The 22,237-nt window shown below is 40.0% G+C and overlaps 23 non-coding genes across 23 annotated transcripts; all 23 read left to right on the forward strand.

Annotated features, from left to right (window-relative positions):
- Positions 1-905: 905 nt before the first annotated feature.
- On the forward strand, positions 906-978 carry Trnar-ucg (transfer RNA arginine (anticodon UCG)). Its single transcript has one exon. It is a non-coding gene; the product is annotated as a tRNA-Arg (tRNA).
- A 1,953-nt stretch (positions 979-2,931) lies between these two features.
- On the forward strand, positions 2,932-3,004 carry Trnar-ucg (transfer RNA arginine (anticodon UCG)). Its single transcript has one exon. It is a non-coding gene; the product is annotated as a tRNA-Arg (tRNA).
- A 640-nt stretch (positions 3,005-3,644) lies between these two features.
- On the forward strand, positions 3,645-3,717 carry Trnar-ucg (transfer RNA arginine (anticodon UCG)). The gene has a single exon. It is a non-coding gene; the product is annotated as a tRNA-Arg (tRNA).
- Positions 3,718-4,357: 640 nt separating this feature from the next.
- Positions 4,358-4,430, forward strand: Trnar-ucg (transfer RNA arginine (anticodon UCG)). The gene has a single exon. It is a non-coding gene; the product is annotated as a tRNA-Arg (tRNA).
- Positions 4,431-5,186: 756 nt separating this feature from the next.
- Trnar-ucg (transfer RNA arginine (anticodon UCG)) lies at positions 5,187-5,259 on the forward strand. Its single transcript has one exon. It is a non-coding gene; the product is annotated as a tRNA-Arg (tRNA).
- A 641-nt stretch (positions 5,260-5,900) lies between these two features.
- On the forward strand, positions 5,901-5,973 carry Trnar-ucg (transfer RNA arginine (anticodon UCG)). The gene has a single exon. It is a non-coding gene; the product is annotated as a tRNA-Arg (tRNA).
- A 1,654-nt stretch (positions 5,974-7,627) lies between these two features.
- Trnar-ucg (transfer RNA arginine (anticodon UCG)) lies at positions 7,628-7,700 on the forward strand. Its single transcript has one exon. It is a non-coding gene; the product is annotated as a tRNA-Arg (tRNA).
- A 1,953-nt stretch (positions 7,701-9,653) lies between these two features.
- Positions 9,654-9,726, forward strand: Trnar-ucg (transfer RNA arginine (anticodon UCG)). Its single transcript has one exon. It is a non-coding gene; the product is annotated as a tRNA-Arg (tRNA).
- Positions 9,727-10,366: 640 nt separating this feature from the next.
- Trnar-ucg (transfer RNA arginine (anticodon UCG)) lies at positions 10,367-10,439 on the forward strand. The gene has a single exon. It is a non-coding gene; the product is annotated as a tRNA-Arg (tRNA).
- A 2,130-nt stretch (positions 10,440-12,569) lies between these two features.
- On the forward strand, positions 12,570-12,642 carry Trnar-ucg (transfer RNA arginine (anticodon UCG)). Its single transcript has one exon. It is a non-coding gene; the product is annotated as a tRNA-Arg (tRNA).
- A 343-nt stretch (positions 12,643-12,985) lies between these two features.
- Trnar-ucg (transfer RNA arginine (anticodon UCG)) lies at positions 12,986-13,058 on the forward strand. Its single transcript has one exon. It is a non-coding gene; the product is annotated as a tRNA-Arg (tRNA).
- Positions 13,059-13,882: 824 nt separating this feature from the next.
- On the forward strand, positions 13,883-13,955 carry Trnar-ucg (transfer RNA arginine (anticodon UCG)). The gene has a single exon. It is a non-coding gene; the product is annotated as a tRNA-Arg (tRNA).
- A 640-nt stretch (positions 13,956-14,595) lies between these two features.
- Trnar-ucg (transfer RNA arginine (anticodon UCG)) lies at positions 14,596-14,668 on the forward strand. Its single transcript has one exon. It is a non-coding gene; the product is annotated as a tRNA-Arg (tRNA).
- Positions 14,669-15,011: 343 nt separating this feature from the next.
- Positions 15,012-15,084, forward strand: Trnar-ucg (transfer RNA arginine (anticodon UCG)). The gene has a single exon. It is a non-coding gene; the product is annotated as a tRNA-Arg (tRNA).
- Positions 15,085-15,425: 341 nt separating this feature from the next.
- Positions 15,426-15,498, forward strand: Trnar-ucg (transfer RNA arginine (anticodon UCG)). Its single transcript has one exon. It is a non-coding gene; the product is annotated as a tRNA-Arg (tRNA).
- Positions 15,499-16,023: 525 nt separating this feature from the next.
- On the forward strand, positions 16,024-16,096 carry Trnar-ucg (transfer RNA arginine (anticodon UCG)). The gene has a single exon. It is a non-coding gene; the product is annotated as a tRNA-Arg (tRNA).
- Positions 16,097-16,439: 343 nt separating this feature from the next.
- Positions 16,440-16,512, forward strand: Trnar-ucg (transfer RNA arginine (anticodon UCG)). Its single transcript has one exon. It is a non-coding gene; the product is annotated as a tRNA-Arg (tRNA).
- A 341-nt stretch (positions 16,513-16,853) lies between these two features.
- On the forward strand, positions 16,854-16,926 carry Trnar-ucg (transfer RNA arginine (anticodon UCG)). Its single transcript has one exon. It is a non-coding gene; the product is annotated as a tRNA-Arg (tRNA).
- Positions 16,927-17,451: 525 nt separating this feature from the next.
- Positions 17,452-17,524, forward strand: Trnar-ucg (transfer RNA arginine (anticodon UCG)). Its single transcript has one exon. It is a non-coding gene; the product is annotated as a tRNA-Arg (tRNA).
- A 343-nt stretch (positions 17,525-17,867) lies between these two features.
- Trnar-ucg (transfer RNA arginine (anticodon UCG)) lies at positions 17,868-17,940 on the forward strand. The gene has a single exon. It is a non-coding gene; the product is annotated as a tRNA-Arg (tRNA).
- Positions 17,941-18,281: 341 nt separating this feature from the next.
- Positions 18,282-18,354, forward strand: Trnar-ucg (transfer RNA arginine (anticodon UCG)). Its single transcript has one exon. It is a non-coding gene; the product is annotated as a tRNA-Arg (tRNA).
- Positions 18,355-20,723: 2,369 nt separating this feature from the next.
- On the forward strand, positions 20,724-20,796 carry Trnar-ucg (transfer RNA arginine (anticodon UCG)). Its single transcript has one exon. It is a non-coding gene; the product is annotated as a tRNA-Arg (tRNA).
- A 641-nt stretch (positions 20,797-21,437) lies between these two features.
- On the forward strand, positions 21,438-21,510 carry Trnar-ucg (transfer RNA arginine (anticodon UCG)). Its single transcript has one exon. It is a non-coding gene; the product is annotated as a tRNA-Arg (tRNA).
- The last annotated feature ends 727 nt before the right edge of the window (positions 21,511-22,237 follow it).

Here is a 22,237-nt window from a genome sequence, read left to right on the forward strand (position 1 = left end):
AGATAGTTGGCCCAGTGGCCTAATGGATAAGGCGTCTGACTTCGAATCAGAAGATTGCGAGTTCGAGTCTCGTCGGGGTCGTAGTACAACTCTTTTTATACAAAACTGAAAAGCGCTACAGTCAGCACAACCTTATTTCCCTCTCTCATCTATCAAAATGACAATGAGCAATGTTTTTTGGATGGAAACTAACATTTCAGTGGACACTGGGCATTCAAAAGTAAGGTATTTATCTTGGTGACCAGAGAAAGAAAGAATGTTTTGATCCGCAGTGTACAATAGGCATTACTGCGTCTGTAAGATCGTTGTCCTCGTGGCCTAATGGATGAGGCGTCTGACTTCGAATCAGAAGATTGCGAGTTCGAGTCTCGTCGGGGTCGTAGTACAACTCTTTTTATACAAAATTGAAAAGCGCCACAGTCAGCACAACCTTATTTCCCTCTCTCATCTATCAAAATGACAATGAGCAATGTTTTTTGGATGGAAACTAACATTTCAGTGGACACTGGGCATTCAAAAGTAAGGTATTTATCTTGGTGACCAGAGAAAGAAAGAATGTTTTGATCCGCAGTGTACAATACGCATTACTGCGTCTGTAAGATCGTTGTCCTCGTGGCCTAATGGATAAGGCGTCTGACTTCGAATCAGAAGATTGCGAGTTCGAGTCTCGTCGGGGTCGTAGTACAACTCCTTTTATACAAAATTGAAAAGCGCCACAGTCAGCACAACCTTTTTTCCCTCTTTCATCTATTAAAATGACAATGAGCAATGTTTTTTGGATGGAAAATAACATTTCAGTAAACAGTGAGCATTCAAAAGTAAGGTATTTATCTTGGTGACCAGAGAAAGAAAAAATGTTTTGAACCGGAGTGTACAATAGGCATTACTGCGTCTGTAAGATAGTTGGCCTCGTGGCCTAATGGATAAGGCGTCTGACTTCGAATCAGAAGATTGCGAGTTCGAGTCTCGTCGGGGTCGTAGTACAACTCTTTTTATACAAAATTGAAAAGCGCCACAGTCAGCACAACCTTATTTCCATCTCTCATCTATTAAAATGACAATGAGCAATGTATTTTGGAGGGAAACTAACATTTCAGTGGACACTGGGCATTCCAAAGTAGAGGATCTATCTAATTGACCATATACAAAAGGACTGTGTTATCTGTTAAAATGACAATGGGCAGTGTTTTTCAGATGGAAAATACCATTTCAATGCAAACTGAGCATTCAAAAGTAGATTTTTGTATCTTGGTGACCAGAAGCAAAAGGAATGTTTTAAACCGGAGTGAACAATAGGCATTAATGCGTCTGTAAGATCGTTGTCCTCGTGGCCTAATGGATAAGGCGTCTGACTTCGAATCAGAAGATTGCGAGTTCGAGTCTCGTCGGGGTCGTAGTACAACTCTTTTTATACAAAATTGAAAAGCGCTACAGTCAGCACAACCTTATTTCCCTCTCTCATCTATTAAAATGACAATGAGCAATGTTTTTTGGATGGAAAATAACATTTCAGTGGACACTGGGCATTCCAAAGTAGAGGATCTATCTAATTGACCACATACAAAAGGACTGTGGTATCTGTTAAAATGACAATGGGCAATATTTTTCAGATGGAAAATACCATTTCAGTAAACAGTGGGCATTCAAAAGTAAGGTATTTATCTTGGTGACCAGAGCAATAAAGATTGTTTGAACCGGAGTGTACAATAGGCATTACTGCGTCTGTAAGATAGTTGGCCCAGTGGCCTAATGGATAAGGCGTCTGACTTCGAATCAGAAGATTGCGAGTTCGAGTCTCGTCGGGGTCGTAGTACAACTCTTTTTATACAAAACTGAAAAGCGCTACAGTCAGCACAACCTTATTTCCCTCTCTCATCTATCAAAATGACAATGAGCAATGTTTTTTGGATGGAAACTAACATTTCAGTGGACACTGGGCATTCAAAAGTAAGGTATTTATCTTGGTGACCAGAGAAAGAAAGAATGTTTTGATCCGCAGTGTACAATAGGCATTACTGCGTCTGTAAGATCGTTGTCCTCGTGGCCTAATGGATGAGGCGTCTGACTTCGAATCAGAAGATTGCGAGTTCGAGTCTCGTCGGGGTCGTAGTACAACTCTTTTTATACAAAATTGAAAAGCGCCACAGTCAGCACAACCTTATTTCCCTCTCTCATCTATCAAAATGACAATGAGCAATGTTTTTTGGATGGAAACTAACATTTCAGTGGACACTGGGCATTCAAAAGTAAGGTATTTATCTTGGTGACCAGAGAAAGAAAGAATGTTTTGATCCGCAGTGTACAATACGCATTACTGCGTCTGTAAGATCGTTGTCCTCGTGGCCTAATGGATAAGGCGTCTGACTTCGAATCAGAAGATTGCGAGTTCGAGTCTCGTCGGGGTCGTAGTACAACTCCTTTTACACAAAATTGAAAAGCGCCACAGTCAGCACAACCTTATTTCCCTCTTTCATCTTTTAAAATGACAATGAGCAATGTTTTTTGGATGGAAAATAACATTTCAGTCAACAGTGAGCATTCAAAAGTAAGGTATTTATCTTGGTGACCAGAGAAAGAAAGAATGTTTTGATCCGCAGTGTACAATAGGCATTACTGCGTCTGTAAGATCGTTGTCCTCGTGGCCTAATGGATAAGGCGTCTGACTTCGAATCAGAAGATTGCGAGTTCGAGTCTCGTCGGGGTCGTAGTACAACTCCTTTTATACAAAATTGAAAAGCGCCACAGTCAGCACAACCTTATTTCCCTCTTTCATCTTTTAAAATGACAATGAGCAATGTTTTTTGGATGGAAAATAACATTTCAGTAAACAGTGAGCATTCAAAAGTAAGGTATTTATCTTGGTGACCAGAGAAAGAAAAAATGTTTTGATCCGCAGTGTACAATAGGCATTACTGCGTCTGTAAGATCGTTGGCCTCGTGGCCTAATGGATAAGGCGTCTGACTTCGAATCAGAAGATTGCGAGTTCGAGTCTCGTCGGGGTCGTAGTACAACTCCTTTTATACAAAATTGAAAAGCGCTACAGTCAGCACAACCTTATTTCCCTCCCTCATCTATTAAAATAACAAAGAGCAATGTATTTTGGAGGGAAACTAACATTTCAGTGGACACTGGGCATTCCAAAGTAGAGGATCTATCAAATTGACCATATACAAAAGGACTGTGGTATCTGTTAAAATGACAATGGGCAATGTTTTTCAGATGGAAAATACCATTTCAGTAAACAGTGGGCATTCAAAAGTAAGGTATTTATCTTGGTGACCAGAGAAAGAAAGAATGTTTGAACCGGAGTGTACAATAGGCATTACTGCGTCTGTAAGATCGTTGTCCTCGTGGCCTAATGGATAAGGCGTCTGACTTCGAATCAGAAGATTGCGAGTTCGAGTCTCGTCGGGGTCGTAGTACAACTCCTTTTATACAAAATTGAAAAGCGCCACAGTCAGCACAACCTTATTTCCCTCTTTCATCTTTTAAAATGACAATGAGCAATGTTTTTTGGATGGAAAATAACATTTCAGTAAACAGTGTGCATTCAAAAGTAAGGTATTTATCTTGGTGACCAGAGAAAGAAAAAATGTTTTGATCCGCAGTGTACAATAGGCATTACTGCGTCTGTAAGATCGTTGGCCTCGTGGCCTAATGGATAAGGCGTCTGACTTCGAATCAGAAGATTGCGAGTTCGAGTCTCGTCGGGGTCGTAGTACAACTCCTTTTATACAAAATTGAAAAGCGCTACAGTCAGCACAACCTTATTTCCCTCCCTCATCTATTAAAATAACAATGAGCAATGTATTTTGGAGGGAAACTAACATTTCAGTGGACACTGGGCATTCCAAAGTAGAGGATCTATCTAATTGACCATATACAAAAGGACTGTGGTATCTGTTAAAATGACAATGGGCAATGTTTTTCAGATGGAAAATACCATTTCAGTAAACAGTGGGCATTCAAAAGTAAGGTATTTATCTTGGTGACCAGAGAAAGAAAGAATGTTTGAACCGGAGTGTACAATAGGCATTACTGCGTCTGTAAGATCGTTGTCCTCGTGGCCTAATGGATAAGGCGTCTGACTTCGAATCAGAAGATTGCGAGTTCGAGTCTCGTCGGGGTCGTAGTACAACTCCTTTTATACAAAATTGAAAAGCGCCACAGTCAGCACAACCTTATTTCCCTCTTTCATCTTTTAAAATGACAATGAGCAATGTTTTTTGGATGGAAAATAACATTTCAGTAAACAGTGTGCATTCAAAAGTAAGGTATTTATCTTGGTGACCAGAGAAAGAAAAAATGTTTTGATCCGCAGTGTACAATAGGCATTACTGCGTCTGTAAGATCGTTGGCCTCGTGGCCTAATGGATAAGGCGTCTGACTTCGAATCAGAAGATTGCGAGTTCGAGTCTCGTCGGGGTCGTAGTACAACTCCTTTTATACAAAATTGAAAAGCGCTACAGTCAGCACAACCTTATTTCCCTCCCTCATCTATTAAAATAACAATGAGCAATGTATTTTGGAGGGAAACTAACATTTCAGTGGACACTGGGCATTCCAAAGTAGAGGATCTATCTAATTGACCATATACAAAAGGACTGTGGTATCTGTTAAAATGACAATGGGCAATGTTTTTCAGATGGAAAATACCATTTCAGTAAACAGTGGGCATTCAAAAGTAAGGTATTTATCTTGGTGACCAGAGAAAGAAAGAATGTTTGAACCGGAGTGTACAATAGGCATTACTGCGTCTGTAAGATAGTTGGCCTCGTGGCCTAATGGATAAGGCGTCTGACTTCGAATCAGAAGATTGCGAGTTGAGTCTTGTCGGGGTCGTAGTACAACTCTTTTTATACAAAACTGAAAAGCGCTACAGTCAGCACAACCTTATTTCCCTCTCTCATCTATCAAAATGACAATGAGCAATGTTTTTTGGATGGAAACTAACATTTCAGTGGACACTGGGCATTCCAAAGTAGAGGATCTATCTAATTGACCATATACAAAAGGACTGTGTTATCTGTTAAAATGACAATGGGCAATGTTTTTCAGATGGAAAATACCTTTTCAATGGAAACTGAGCATTCAAAAGCAGATTTTTGTATCTTGGTGACCAAAAGCAAAAGGAATGTTTTAAACCGGAGTGAACAATAGGCATTACTGCGTCTGTAAGATCGTTGGCCTCGTGGCCTAATGGATAAGGCGTCTGACTTCGAATCAGAAGATTGCGAGTTCGAGTCTCGTCGGGGTCGTAGTACAACTCTTTTTATACAAAATTGAAAAGCGCTACAGTCAGCACAACCTTATTTCCCTCTCTCATCTATTAAAATGACAATGAGCAATGTTTTTTGGATGGTAAATAACATTTCAGTGGACACTGGGCATTCCAAAGTAGAGGATCTATCTAATTGACCATATACAAAAGGACTGTGGTATCTGTTAAAATGACAATGGGCAATGTTTTTCAGATGGAAACTAACATTTCAGTGGACACTGGGCATTCAAAAGTAAGGTATTTATCTTGGTGACCAGAGAAAGAAAGAATGTTTTGATCCGCAGTGTACAATAGGCATTACTGCGTCTGTAAGATCGTTGTCCTCGTGGCCTAATGGATGAGGCGTCTGACTTCGAATCAGAAGATTGCGAGTTCGAGTCTCGTCGGGGTCGTAGTACAACTCTTTTTATACAAAATTGAAAAGCGCTACAGTCAGCACAACCTTTTTTCCCTCTTTCATCTATTAAAATGACAATGAGCAATGTTTTTTGGATGGAAAATAACATTTCAGTAAACAGTGAGCATTCAAAAGTAAGGTATTTATCTTGGTGACCAGAGAAAGAAAAAATGTTTTGAACCGGAGTGTACAATAGGCATTAATGCGTCTGTAAGATAGTTGGCCTCGTGGCCTAATGGATAAGGCGTCTGACTTCGAATCAGAAGATTGCGAGTTCGAGTCTCGTCGGGGTCGTAGTACAACTCTTTTTATACAAAATTGAAAAGCGCCACAGTCAGCACAACCTTATTTCCATCTCTCATCTATTAAAATGACAATGAGCAATGTATTTTGGAGGGAAACTAACATTTCAGTGGATACTGGGCATTCCAAAGTAGAGGATCTATCTAATTGACCATATACAAAAGGACTGTGTTATCTGTTAAAATGACAATGGGCAGTGTTTTTCAGATGGAAAATACCATTTCAATGCAAACTGAGCATTCAAAAGCAGATTTTTGTATCTTGGTGACCAGAAGCAAAAGGAATGTTTTAAACCGGAGTGAACAATAGGCATTAATGCGTCTGTAAGATCGTTGTCCTCGTGGCCTAATGGATAAGGCGTCTGACTTCGAATCAGAAGATTGCGAGTTCGAGTCTCGTCGGGGTCGTAGTACAACTCTTTTTATACAAAATTGAAAAGCGCTACAGTCAGCACAACCTTATTTCCCTCTCTCATCTATTAAAATGACAATGAGCAATGTTTTTTGGATGGAAAATAACATTTCAGTGGACACTGGGCATTCCAAAGTAGAGGATCTATCTAATTGACCACATACAAAAGGACTGTGGTATCTGTTAAAATGACAATGGGCAATATTTTTCAGATGGAAAATACCATTTCAGTAAACAGTGGGCATTCAAAAGTAAGGTATTTATCTTGGTGACCAGAGCAATAAAGATTGTTTGAACCGGAGTGTACAATAGGCATTACTGCGTCTGTAAGATAGTTGGCCCAGTGGCCTAATGGATAAGGCGTCTGACTTCGAATCAGAAGATTGCGAGTTCGAGTCTCGTCGGGGTCGTAGTACAACTCTTTTTATACAAAACTGAAAAGCGCTACAGTCAGCACAACCTTATTTCCCTCTCTCATCTATCAAAATGACAATGAGCAATGTTTTTTGGATGGAAACTAACATTTCAGTGGACACTGGGCATTCAAAAGTAAGGTATTTATCTTGGTGACCAGAGAAAGAAAGAATGTTTTGATCCGCAGTGTACAATAGGCATTACTGCGTCTGTAAGATCGTTGTCCTCGTGGCCTAATGGATGAGGCGTCTGACTTCGAATCAGAAGATTGCGAGTTCGAGTCTCGTCGGGGTCGTAGTACAACTCTTTTTATACAAAATTGAAAAGCGCCACAGTCAGCACAACCTTATTTCCCTCTCTCATCTATCAAAATGACAATGAGCAATGTTTTTTGGATGGAAACTAACATTTCAGTGGACACTGGGCATTCAAAAGTAAGGTATTTATCTTGGTGACCAGAGAAAGAAAGAATGTTTTGATCCGCAGTGTACAATACGCATTACTGCGTCTGTAAGATCGTTGTCCTCGTGGCCTAATGGATAAGGCGTCTGACTTCGAATCAGAAGATTGCGAGTTCGAGTCTCGTCGGGGTCGTAGTACAACTCCTTTTATACAAAATTGAAAAGCGCCACAGTCAGCACAACCTTTTTTCCCTCTTTCATCTATTAAAATGACAATGAGCAATGTTTTTTGGATGGAAAATAACATTTCAGTAAACAGTGAGCATTCAAAAGTAAGGTATTTATCTTGGTGACCAGAGAAAGAAAAAATGTTTTGAACCGGAGTGTACAATAGGCATTACTGCGTCTGTAAGATAGTTGGCCTCGTGGCCTAATGGATAAGGCGTCTGACTTCGAATCAGAAGATTGCGAGTTCGAGTCTCGTCGGGGTCGTAGTACAACTCTTTTTATACAAAATTGAAAAGCGCCACAGTCAGCACAACCTTATTTCCATCTCTCATCTATTAAAATGACAATGAGCAATGTATTTTGGAGGGAAACTAACATTTCAGTGGACACTGGGCATTCCAAAGTAGAGGATCTATCTAATTGACCATATACAAAAGGACTGTGTTATCTGTTAAAATGACAATGGGCAGTGTTTTTCAGATGGAAAATACCATTTCAATGCAAACTGAGCATTCAAGAGCTGATTTTTGTATCTTGGTGACCAGAAGCAAAAGGAATGTTTTAAACCGGAGTGAACAATAGGCATTAATGCGTCTGTAAGATCGTTGTCCTCGTGGCCTAATGGATAAGGCGTCTGACTTCGAATCAGAAGATTGCGAGTTCGAGTCTCGTCGGGGTCGTAGTACAACTCTTTTTATACAAAATTGAAAAGCGCTACAGTCAGCACAACCTTATTTCCCTCTCTCATCTATTAAAATGACAATGAGCAATGTTTTTTGGATGGAAAATAACATTTCAGTGGACACTGGGCATTCCAAAGTAGAGGATCTATCTAATTGACCACATACAAAAGGACTGTGGTATCTGTTAAAATGACAATGGGCAATATTTTTCAGATGGAAAATACCATTTCAGTAAACAGTGGGCATTCAAAAGTAAGGTATTTATCTTGGTGACCAGAGCAATAAAGATTGTTTGAACCGGAGTGTACAATAGGCATTACTGCGTCTGTAAGATAGTTGGCCCAGTGGCCTAATGGATAAGGCGTCTGACTTCGAATCAGAAGATTGCGAGTTCGAGTCTCGTCGGGGTCGTAGTACAACTCTTTTTATACAAAACTGAAAAGCGCTACAGTCAGCACAACCTTATTTCCCTCTCTCATCTATCAAAATGACAATGAGCAATGTTTTTTGGATGGAAACTAACATTTCAGTGGACACTGGGCATTCAAAAGTAAGGTATTTATCTTGGTGACCAGAGAAAGAAAGAATGTTTTGATCCGCAGTGTACAATAGGCATTACTGCGTCTGTAAGATCGTTGTCCTCGTGGCCTAATGGATGAGGCGTCTGACTTCGAATCAGAAGATTGCGAGTTCGAGTCTCGTCGGGGTCGTAGTACAACTCTTTTTATACAAAATTGAAAAGCGCCACAGTCAGCACAACCTTATTTCCCTCTCTCATCTATCAAAATGACAATGAGCAATGTTTTTTGGATGGAAACTAACATTTCAGTGGACACTGGGCATTCAAAAGTAAGGTATTTATCTTGGTGACCAGAGAAAGAAAGAATGTTTTGATCCGCAGTGTACAATACGCATTACTGCGTCTGTAAGATCGTTGTCCTCGTGGCCTAATGGATAAGGCGTCTGACTTCGAATCAGAAGATTGCGAGTTCGAGTCTCGTCGGGGTCGTAGTACAACTCCTTTTATACAAAATTGAAAAGCGCCACAGTCAGCACAACCTTATTTCCCTCTTTCATCTTTTAAAATGACAATGAGCAATGTTTTTTGGATGGAAAATAACATTTCAGTCAACAGTGAGCATTCAAAAGTAAGGTATTTATCTTGGTGACCAGAGAAAGAAAGAATGTTTTGATCCGCAGTGTACAATAGGCATTACTGCGTCTGTAAGATCGTTGTCCTCGTGCCCTAATGGATAAGGCTTCTGACTTCGAATCAGAAGATTGCGAGTTCGAGTCTCGTCGGGGTCGTAGTACAACTCCTTTTATACAAAATTGAAAAGCGCCACAGTCAGCACAACCTTATTTCCCTCTTTCATCTTTTAAAATGACAATGAGCAATGTTTTTTGGATGGAAAATAACATTTCAGTAAACAGTGAGCATTCAAAAGTAAGGTATTTATCTTGGTGACCAGAGAAAGAAAAAATGTTTTGATCCGCAGTGTACAATAGGCATTACTGCGTCTGTAAGATCGTTGGCCTCGTGGCCTAATGGATAAGGCGTCTGACTTCGAATCAGAAGATTGCGAGTTCGAGTCTCGTCGGGGTCGTAGTACAACTCCTTTTATACAAAATTGAAAAGCGCTACAGTCAGCACAACCTTATTTCCCTCCCTCATCTATTAAAATAACAAAGAGCAATGTATTTTGGAGGGAAACTAACATTTCAGTGGACACTGGGCATTCCAAAGTAGAGGATCTATCAAATTGACCATATACAAAAGGACTGTGGTATCTGTTAAAATGACAATGGGCAATGTTTTTCAGATGGAAAATACCATTTCAGTAAACAGTGGGCATTCAAAAGTAAGGTATTTATCTTGGTGACCAGAGAAAGAAAGAATGTTTGAACCGGAGTGTACAATAGGCATTACTGCGTCTGTAAGATCGTTGTCCTCGTGGCCTAATGGATAAGGCGTCTGACTTCGAATCAGAAGATTGCGAGTTCGAGTCTCGTCGGGGTCGTAGTACAACTCCTTTTATACAAAATTGAAAAGCGCCACAGTCAGCACAACCTTATTTCCCTCTTTCATCTTTTAAAATGACAATGAGCAATGTTTTTTGGATGGAAAATAACATTTCAGTAAACAGTGTGCATTCAAAAGTAAGGTATTTATCTTGGTGACCAGAGAAAGAAAAAATGTTTTGATCCGCAGTGTACAATAGGCATTACTGCGTCTGTAAGATCGTTGGCCTCGTGGCCTAATGGATAAGGCGTCTGACTTCGAATCAGAAGATTGCGAGTTCGAGTCTCGTCGGGGTCGTAGTACAACTCCTTTTATACAAAATTGAAAAGCGCTACAGTCAGCACAACCTTATTTCCCTCCCTCATCTATTAAAATAACAATGAGCAATGTATTTTGGAGGGAAACTAACATTTCAGTGGACACTGGGCATTCCAAAGTAGAGGATCTATCTAATTGACCATATACAAAAGGACTGTGGTATCTGTTAAAATGACAATGGGCAATGTTTTTCAGATGGAAAATACCATTTCAGTAAACAGTGGGCATTCAAAAGTAAGGTATTTATCTTGGTGACCAGAGAAAGAAAGAATGTTTGAACCGGAGTGTACAATAGGCATTACTGCGTCTGTAAGATAGTTGGCCTCGTGGCCTAATGGATAAGGCGTCTGACTTCGAATCAGAAGATTGCGAGTTGAGTCTTGTCGGGGTCGTAGTACAACTCTTTTTATACAAAACTGAAAAGCGCTACAGTCAGCACAACCTTATTTCCCTCTCTCATCTATCAAAATGACAATGAGCAATGTTTTTTGGATGGAAACTAACATTTCAGTGGACACTGGGCATTCAAAAGTAAGGTATTTATCTTGGTGACCAGAGAAAGAAAGAATGTTTTGATCCGCAGTGTACAATAGGCATTACTGCGTCTGTAAGATCGTTGTCCTCGTGGCCTAATGGATGAGGCGTCTGACTTCGAATCAGAAGATTGCGAGTTCGAGTCTCGTCGGGGTCGTAGTACAACTCTTTTTATACAAAATTGAAAAGCGCCACAGTCAGCACAACCTTTTTTCCCTCTTTCATCTATTAAAATGACAATGAGCAATGTTTTTTGGATGGAAAATAACATTTCAGTAAACAGTGAGCATTCAAAAGTAAGGTATTTATCTTGGTGACCAGAGAAAGAAAGAATGTTTGAACCGGAGTGTACAATAGGCATTACTGCGTCTGTAAGATAGTTGGCCTCGTGGGCTAATGGATAAGGCGTCTGACTTCGAATCAGAAGATTGCGAGTTGAGTCTTGTCGGGGTCGTAGTACAACTCTTTTTATACAAAACTGAAAAGCGCTACAGTCAGCACAACCTTATTTCCCTCCCTCATCTATCAAAATGACAATGAGCAATGTTTTTTGGATGGAAACTAACATTTCAGTGGACACTGGGCATTCAAAAGTAAGGTATTTATCTTGGTGACCAGAGAAAGAAAGAATGTTTTGATCCGCAGTGTACAATAGGCATTACTGCGTCTGTAAGATCGTTGTCCTCGTGGCCTAATGGATGAGGCGTCTGACTTCGAATCAGAAGATTGCGAGTTCGAGTCTCGTCGGGGTCGTAGTACAACTCTTTTTATACAAAATTGAAAAGCGCCACAGTCAGCACAACCTTATTTCCCTCTTTCATCTATTAAAATGACAATGAGCAATGTTTTTTGGATGGAAAATAACATTTCAGTAAACAGTGAGCATTCAAAAGTAAGGTATTTATCTTGGTGACCAGAGAAAGAAAGAATGTTTGAACCGGAGTGTACAATAGGCATTACTGCGTCTGTAAGATAGTTGGCCTCGTGGCCTAATGGATAAGGCGTCTGACTTCGAATCAGAAGATTGCGAGTTGAGTCTCGTCGGGGTCGTAGTACAACTCTTTTTATACAAAACTGAAAAGCGCTACAGTCAGCACAACCTCATTTCCCTCTCTCATCTATCAAAATGACAATGAGCAATGTTTTTTGGATGGAAACTAACATTTCAGTGGACACTGGGCATTCAAAAGTAAGGTATTTATCTTGGTGACCAGAGAAAGAAAGAATGTTTTGATCCGCAGTGTACAATAGGCATTACTGCGTCTGTAAGATCGTTGTCCTCGTGGCCTAATGGATGAGGCGTCTGACTTCGAATCAGAAGATTGCGAGTTCGAGTCTCGTCGGGGTCGTAGTACAACTCTTTTTATACAAAATTGAAAAGCGCCACAGTCAGCACAACCTTATTTCCCTCTTTCATCTATTAAAATGACAATGAGCAATGTTTTTTGGATGGAAAATAACATTTCAGTAAACAGTGAGCATTCAAAAGTAAGGTATTTATCTTGGTGACCAGAGAAAGAAAAAATGTTTTGAACCGGAGTGTACAATAGGCATTACTGCGTCTGTAAGATAGTTGGCCTCGTGGCCTAATGGATAAGGCGTCTGACTTCGAATCAGAAGATTGCGAGTTCGAGTCTCGTCGGGGTCGTAGTACAACTCTTTTTACACAAAATTGAAAAGCTCTACAGTCAGCACAAACTTATTTCCCTCCCTCATCTATTAAAATGACAATGAGCAATGTTTTTTGGATGGAAACTAACATTTCAGTGGACACTGGGCATTCCAAAGTAGAGGATCTATCTAATTGACCATATACAAAAGGACTGTGTTATCTGTTAAAATGACAATGGGCAATGTTTTTCAGATGGAAAATACCATTTCAATGGAAACTGAGCATTCAAAAGCAGATTTTTGTATCTTGGTGACCAGAAGCAAAAGGAATGTTTTAAACCGGAGTGAACAATAGGCATTACTGCGTCTGTAAGATAGTTGGCCTCGTGGCCTAATGGATAAGGCGTCTGACTTCGAATCAGAAGATTGCGAGTTCGAGTCTCGTCGGGGTCGTAGTACAACTCTTTTTATACAAAACTGAAAAGCGCTACAGTCAGCACAACCTTATTTCCCTCTCTCATCTATCAAAATGACAATGAGCAATGTTTTTTGGATGGAAACTAACATTTCAGTGGACACTGGGCATTCAAAAGTAAGGTATTTATCTTGGTGACCAGAGAAAGAAAGAATGTTTTGATCCGCAGTGTACAATACGCATTACTGCGTCTGTAAGATCGTTGTCCTCGTGGCCTAATGGATAAGGCGTCTGACTTCGAATCAGAAGATTGCGAGTTCGAGTCTCGTCGGGGTCGTAGTACAACTCCTTTTATACAAAATTGAAAAGCGCCACAGTCAGCACAACCTTATTTCCCTCTTTCATCTTTTAAAATGACAATGAGCAATGTTTTTTGGATGGAAAATAACATTTCAGTCAACAGTGAGCATTCAAAAGTAAGGTATTTATCTTGGTGACCAGAGAAAGAAAGAATGTTTTGATCCGCAGTGTACAATAGGCATTACTGCGTCTGTAAGATCGTTGTCCTCGTGGCCTAATGGATAAGGCGTCTGACTTCGAATCAGAAGATTGCGAGTTCGAGTCTCGTCGGGGTCGTAGTACAACTCCTTTTATACAAAATTGAAAAGCGCCACAGTCAGCACAACCTTATTTCCCTCTTTCATCTTTTAAAATGACAATGAGCAATGTTTTTTGGATGGAAAATAACATTTCAGTAAACAGTGAGCATTCAAAAGTAAGGTATTTATCTTGGTGACCAGAGAAAGAAAAAATGTTTTGATCCGCAGTGTACAATAGGCATTACTGCGTCTGTAAGATCGTTGGCCTCGTGGCCTAATGGATAAGGCGTCTGACTTCGAATCAGAAGATTGCGAGTTCGAGTCTCGTCGGGGTCGTAGTACAACTCCTTTTATACAAAATTGAAAAGCGCTACAGTCAGCACAACCTTATTTCCCTCCCTCATCTATTAAAATAACAATGAGCAATGTATTTTGGAGGGAAACTAACATTTCAGTGGACACTGGGCATTCCAAAGTAGAGGATCTATCTAATTGACCATATACAAAAGGACTGTGGTATCTGTTAAAATGACAATGGGCAATGTTTTTCAGATGGAAAATACCATTTCAGTAAACAGTGGGCATTCAAAAGTAAGGTATTTATCTTGGTGACCAGAGAAAGAAAGAATGTTTGAACCGGAGTGTACAATAGGCATTACTGCGTCTGTAAGATCGTTGTCCTCGTGGCCTAATGGATAAGGCGTCTGACTTCGAATCAGAAGATTGCGAGTTCGAGTCTCGTCGGGGTCGTAGTACAACTCCTTTTATACAAACTTGAAAAGCGCCACAGTCAGCACAACCTTATTTCCCTCTTTCATCTTTTAAAATGACAATGAGCAATGTTTTTTGGATGGAAAATAACATTTCAGTAAACAGTGAGCATTCAAAAGTAAGGTATTTATCTTGGTGACCAGAGAAAGAAAAAATGTTTTGATCCGCAGTGTACAATAGGCATTACTGCGTCTGTAAGATCGTTGGCCTCGTGGCCTAATGGATAAGGCGTCTGACTTCGAATCAGAAGATTGCGAGTTCGAGTCTCGTCGGGGTCGTAGTACAACTCCTTTTATACAAAATTGAAAAGCGCTACAGTCAGCACAACCTTATTTCCCTCCCTCATCTATTAAAATAACAATGAGCAATGTATTTTGGATGGAAACTAACATTTCAGTGGACACTGGGCATTCCAAAGTAGAGGATCTATCTAATTGACCATATACAAAAGGACTGTGTTATCTGTTAAAATGACAATGGGCAATGTTTTTCAGATGGAAAATACCATTTCAATGGAAACTGAGCATTCAAAAGCAGATTTTTGTATCTTGGTGACCAGAAGCAAAAGGAATGTTTTAAACCGGAGTGAACAATAGGCATTACTGCGTCTGTAAGATCGTTGGCCTCGTGGCCTAATGGATAAGGCGTCTGACTTCGAATCAGAAGATTGCGAGTTCGAGTCTCGTCGGGGTCGTAGTACAACTCTTTTTATACAAAATTGAAAAGCGCTACAGTCAGCACAACCTTATTTCCCTCTCTCATCTATTAAAATGACAATGAGCAATGTTTTTTGGATGGAAAATAACATTTCAGTGGACACTGGGCATTCCAAAGTAGAGGATCTATCTAATTGACCATATACAAAAGGACTGTGGTATCTGTTAAAATGACAATGGGCAATGTTTTTCAGATGGAAAATACCATTTCAGTAAACAGTGGGCATTCAAAAGTAAGGTATTTATCTTGGTGACCAGAGAAAGAAAGAATGTTTGAACCGGAGTGTACAATAGGCATTACTGCGTCTGTAAGATAGTTGGCCTCGTGGCCTAATGGATAAGGCGTCTGACTTCGAATCAGAAGATTGCGAGTTCGAGTCTCGTCGGGGTCGTAGTACAACTCTTTTTATACAAAACTGAAAAGCGCTACAGTCAGCACAACCTTATTTCCCTCTCTCATCTATCAAAATGACAATGAGCAATGTTTTTTGGATGGAAACTAACATTTCAGTGGACACTGGGCATTCAAAAGTAAGGTATTTATCTTGGTGACCAGAGAAAGAAAGAATGTTTTGATCCGCAGTGTACAATAGGCATTACTGCGTCTGTAAGACCGTTGTCCTCGTGGCCTAATGGATGAGGCGTCTGACTTCGAATCAGAAGATTGCGAGTTCGAGTCTCGTCGGGGTCGTAGTACAACTCTTTTTATACAAAATTGAAAAGCGCCACAGTCAGCACAACCTTATTTCCCTCTTTCATCTATTAAAATGACAATGAGCAATGTTTTTTGGATGGAAAATAACATTTCAGTAAACAGTGAGCATTCAAAAGTAAGGTATTTATCTTGGTGACCAGAGAAAGAAAAAATGTTTTGAACCGGAGTGTACAATAGGCATTACTGCGTCTGTAAGATAGTTGGCCTCGTGGCCTAATGGATAAGGCGTCTGACTTCGAATCAGAAGATTGCGAGTTCGAGTCTCGTCGGGGTCGTAGTACAACTCTTTTTACACAAAATTGAAAAGCGCTACAGTCAGCACAAACTTATTTCCCTCCCTCATCTATTAAAATGACAATGAGCAATGTTTTTTGGATGGAAACTAACATTTCAGTGGACACTGGGCATTCCAAAGTAGAGGATCTATCTAACTGACCATATACAAAAGGACTGTGTTATCTGTTAAAATGACAATGGGCAATGTTTTTCAGATGGAAAATACCATTTCAATGGAAACTGAGCATTCAAAAGCAGATTTTTGTATCTTGGTGACCAGAAGCAAAAGGAATGTTTTAAACCGGAGTGAACAATAGGCATTACTGCGTCTGTAAGATCGTTGGCCTCGTGGCCTAATGGATAAGGCGTCTGACTTCGAATCAGAAGATTGCGAGTTCGAGTCTCGTCGGGGTCGTAGTACAACTCTTTTTATACAAAATTGAAAAGCGCTACAGTCAGCACAACCTTATTTCCCTCTCTCATCTATTAAAATGACAATGAGCAATGTTTTTTGGATGGAAAATAACATTTCAGTGGACACTGGGCATTCCAAAGTAGAGGATCTATCTAATTGACCATATACAAAAGGACTGTGGTATCTGTTAAAATGACAATGGGCAATGTTTTTCAGATGGAAAATACCATTTCAGTAAACAGTGGGCATTCAAAAGTAAGGTATTTATCTTGGTGACCAGAGAAAGAAAGAATGTTTGAACCGGAGTGTACAATAGGCATTACTGCGTCTGTAAGATAGTTGGCCTCGTGGCCTAATGGATAAGGCGTCTGACTTCGAATCAGAAGATTGCGAGTTCGAGTCTCGTCGGGGTCGTAGTACAACTCTTTTTATACAAAACTGAAAAGCGCTACAGTCAGCACAACCTTATTTCCCTCTCTCATCTATCAAAATGACAATGAGCAATGTTTTTTGGATGGAAACTAACATTTCAGTGGACACTGGGCATTCAAAAGTAAGGTATTTATCTTGGTGACCAGAGAAAGAAAGAATGTTTTGATCCGCAGTGTACAATAGGCATTACTGCGTCTGTAAGACCGTTGTCCTCGTGGCCTAATGGATGAGGCGTCTGACTTCGAATCAGAAGATTGCGAGTTCGAGTCTCGTCGGGGTCGTAGTACAACTCTTTTTATACAAAATTGAAAAGCGCCACAGTCAGCACAACCTTATTTCCCTCTTTCATCTATTAAAATGACAATGAGCAATGTTTTTTGGATGGAAAATAACATTTCAGTAAACAGTGAGCATTCAAAAGTAAGGTATTTATCTTGGTGACCAGAGAAAGAAAAAATGTTTTGAACCGGAGTGTACAATAGGCATTACTGCGTCTGTAAGATAGTTGGCCTCGTGGCCTAATGGATAAGGCGTCTGACTTCGAATCAGAAGATTGCGAGTTCGAGTCTCGTCGGGGTCGTAGTACAACTCTTTTTACACAAGATTGAAAAGCGCTACAGTCAGCACAAACTTATTTCCCTCCCTCATCTATTAAAATGACAATGAGCAATGTTTTTTGGATGGAAACTAACATTTCAGTGGACACTGGGCATTCCAAAGTAGAGGATCTATCTAATTGACCATATACAAAAGGACTGTGTTATCTGTTAAAATGACAATGGGCAATGTTTTTCAGATGGAAAATACCATTTCAATGGAAACTGAGCATTCAAAAGCAGATTTTTGTATCTTGGTGACCAGAAGCAAAAGGAATGTTTTAAACCGGAGTGAACAACAGGCATTACTGCGTCTGTAAGATCGCTGGCCTCGTGGCCTAATGGATAAGGCGTCTGACTTCGAATCAGAAGATTGCGAGTTCGAGTCTCGTCGGGGTCGTAGTACAACTCTTTTTATACAAAATTGAAAAGCGCTACAGTCAGCACAACCTTATTTCCCTCTCTCATCTATTAAAATGACAATGAGCAATGTTTTTTGGATGGAAAATAACATTTCAGTGGACACTGGGCATTCCAAAGTAGAGGATCTATCTAATTGACCATATACAAAAGGACTGTGGTATCTGTTAAAATGACAATGGGCAATGTTTTTCAGATGGAAAATACCATTTCAGTAAACAGTGGGCATTCAAAAGTAAGCTATTTATCTTGGTGACCAGAGAAAGAAAGAATGTTTGAACCGGAGTGTACAATAGGCATTACTGCGTCTGTAAGATAGTTGGCCTCGTGGCCTAATGGATAAGGCGTCTGACTTCGAATCAGAAGATTGCGAGTTCGAGTCTCGTCGGGGTCGTAGTACAACTCTTTTTATACAAAACTGAAAAGCGCTACAGTCAGCACAACCTTATTTCCCTCTCTCATCTATCAAAATGACAATGAGCAATGTTTTTTGGATGGAAACTAACATTTCAGTGGACACTGGGCATTCAAAAGTAAGGTATTTATCTTGGTGACCAGAGAAAGAAAGAATGTTTTGATCCGCAGTGTACAATAGGCATTACTGCGTCTGTAAGATAGTTGGCCTCGTGGCCTAATGGATGAGGCGTCTGACTTCGAATCAGAAGATTGCGAGTTCGAGTCTCGTCGGGGTCGTAGTACAACTCCTTTTATACAAAATTGAAAAGCGCCACAGTCAGCACAACCTTATTTCCCTCTTTCATCTTTTAAAGTGACAATGAGCAATGTTTTTTGGATGGAAAATAACATTTCAGTAAACAGTGAGCATTCAAAAGTAAGGTATTTATCTTGGTGACCAGAGAAAGAAAAAATGTTTTGATCCGCAGTGTACAATAGGCATTACTGCGTCTGTAAGATCGTTGGCCTCGTGGCCTAATGGATGAGGCGTCTGACTTCGAATCAGAAGATTGCGAGTTCGAGTCTCGTCGGGGTCGTAGTACAACTCCTTTTATACAAAATTGAAAAGCGCTACAGTCAGCACAACCTTATTTCCCTCCCTCATCTATTAAAATAACAATGAGCAATGTATTTTGGATGGAAACTAACATTTCAGTGGACACTGGGCATTCAAAAGTAAGGTATTTATCTTGGTGACCAGAGAAAGAAAGAATGTTTTGATCCGCAGTGTACAATAGGCATTACTGCGTCTGTAAGATAGTTGGCCTCGTGGCCTAATGGATGAGGCGTCTGACTTCGAATCAGAAGATTGCGAGTTCGAGTCTCGTCGGGGTCGTAGTACAACTCCTTTTATACAAAATTGAAAAGCGCCACAGTCAGCACAACCTTATTTCCCTCTTTCATCTTTTAAAGTGACAATGAGCAATGTTTTTTGGATGGAAAATAACATTTCAGTAAACAGTGAGCATTCAAAAGTAAGGTATTTATCTTGGTGACCAGAGAAAGAAAAAATGTTTTGATCCGCAGTGTACAATAGGCATTACTGCGTCTGTAAGATCGTTGGCCTCGTGGCCTAATGGATGAGGCGTCTGACTTCGAATCAGAAGATTGCGAGTTCGAGTCTCGTCGGGGTCGTAGTACAACTCCTTTTATACAAAATTGAAAAGCGCTACAGTCAGCACAACCTTATTTCCCTCCCTCATCTATTAAAATAACAATGAGCAATGTATTTTGGATGGAAACTAACATTTCAGTGGACACTGGGCATTCCAAAGTAGAGGATCTATCTAATTGACCATATACAAAAGGACTGTGTTATCTGTTAAAATGACAATGGGCAATGTTTTTCAGATGGAAAATACCATTACAATGGACACTGAGCATTCAAAAGTAGATTTTTGTATCTTGGTGACCAGAAGCAAAAGGAATGTTTTAAACCGGAGTGTACAATAGGCAGTACTGCGTCTGTAAGATCGTTGTCCTCGTGGCCTAATGGATAAGGCGTCTGACTTCGAATCAGAAGATTGCGAGTTCGAGTCTCGTCGGGGTCGTAGTACAACTCTTTTTATACAAAATTGAAAAGCGCTACAGTCAGCACAACCTTATTTCCCTCTCTCATCTATTAAAATGACAATGAGCAATGTTTTTTGGATGGAAAATAACATTTCAGTGGACACTGGGCATTCCAAAGTAGAGGATCTATCTAATTGACCATATACAAAAGGACTGTGGTATCTGTTAAAATGACAATGGGCAATGTTTTTCAGATGGAAAATACCATTTCAGTAAACAGTGGGCATTCAAAAGTAAGGTATTTATCTTGGTGACCAGAGAAAGAAGGAATGTTTGAACCGGAGTGTACAATAGGCATTACTGCGTCTGTAAGATAGTTGGCCTCGTTTCCTAATGGATAAGGCGTCTGACTTCGAATCAGAAGATTGCGAGTTCGAGTCTCGTCGGGGTCGTAGTACAACTCTTTTTACACAAAATTGAAAAGCGCTACAGTCAGCACAAACTTATTTCCCTCCCTCATCTATTAAAAAGACAATGAGCAATGTTTTTTGGATGGAAACTAACATTTCAGTGGACACTGGGCATTCCAAAGTAGAGGATCTATCTAATTGACCATATACAAAAGGACTGTGTTATCTGTTAAAATGACAATGGGCAATGTTTTTCAGATGGAAAATACCATTTCAATGGAAACTGAGCATTCAAAAGCAGATTTTTGTATCTTGGTGACCAGAAGCAAAAGGAATGTTTTAAACCGGAGTGAACAATAGGCATTACTGCGTCTGTAAGATCGTTGGCCTCGTGGCCTAATGGATAAGGCGTCTGACTTCGAATCAGAAGATTGCGAGTTCGAGTCTCGTCGGGGTCGTAGTACAACTCTTTTTATACAAAATTGAAAAGCGCTACAGTCAGCACAACCTCATTTCCCTCTCTCATCTATTAAAATGACAATGAGCAATGTTTTTTGGATGGAAAATAACATTTCAGTGGACACTGGGCATTCCAAAGTAGAGGATCTATCTAATTGACCATATACAAAAGGACTGTGTTATCTGCTAAAATGACAATGGGCAATGTTTTTCAGATGGAAAATACCATTTCAGTAAACAGTGGGCATTCAAAAGTAAGCTATTTATCTTGGTGACCAGAGAAAGAAAGAATGTTTTGATCCGCAGTGTACAATAGGCATTACTGCGTCTGTAAGATCTTTGTCCTCGTGGCCTAATGGATAAGGCGTCTGACTTCGAATCAGAAGATTGCGAGTTCGAGTCTCGTCGGGGTCGTAGTACAACTCCTTTTATACAAAATTGAAAAGCGCCACAGTCAGCACAACCTTATTTCATTCTTTCATCTTTTAAAATGACAATGAGCAATGTTTTTTGGATGGAAAATAACATTTCAGTAAACAGTGAGCATTCAAAAGTAAGGTATTTATCTTGGTGACCAGAGAAAGAAAAAATGTTTTGATCCGCAGTGTACAATAGGCATTACTGCGTCTGTAAGATCGTTGGCCTCGTGGCCTAATGGATAAGGCGTCTGACTTCGAATCAGAAGATTGCGAGTTCGAGTCTCGTCGGGGTCGTAGTACAACTCCTTTTATACAAAATTGAAAAGCGCTACAGTCAGCACAACCTTATTTCCCTCCCTCATCTATTAAAATAACAATGAGCAATGTATTTTGGATGGAAACTAACATTTCAGTGGACACTGGCCATTTCAAAGTAGAGGATCTATCTAATTGACCATATACAAAAGGACTGTGTTATCTGTTAAAATGACAATGGGCAATGTCTTTCAGATGGAAAATACCATTACAATGGACACTGAGCATTCAAAAGTAGATTTTTGTATCTTCGTGACCAGAAGCAAAAGGAATGTTTTAAACCGGAGTGAACAATAGGCATTACTGCGTCTGTAAGATCGTTGTCCTCGTGGCCTAATGGATAAGGCGTCTGACTTCGAATCAGAAGATTGCGAGTTCGAGTCTCGTCGGGGTCGTAGTACAACTCTTTTTATACAAAATTGAAAAGCGCTACAGTCAGCACAACCTTATTTCCCTCTCTCATCTATTAAAATGACAATGAGCAATGTTTTTTGGATGGAAAATAACATTTCAGTGGACACTGGGCATTCCAAAGTAGAGGATCTATCTAATTGACCATATACAAAAGGACTGTGTTATCTGTTAAAATGACAATGGGCAATGTTTTTCAGATGGAAAATACCATTTCAGTAAACAGTGGGCATTCAAAAGTAAGCTATTTATCTTGGTGACCAGAGAAAGAAAGAATGTTTGAACCGGAGTGTAC

The sequence above is a fragment of the Haliotis asinina genome, chromosome 3, assembly GCF_037392515.1.
Source record: "Haliotis asinina isolate JCU_RB_2024 chromosome 3, JCU_Hal_asi_v2, whole genome shotgun sequence".
In the NCBI taxonomy this organism is placed as follows: Eukaryota; Metazoa; Mollusca; class Gastropoda; order Lepetellida; family Haliotidae; genus Haliotis; species Haliotis asinina.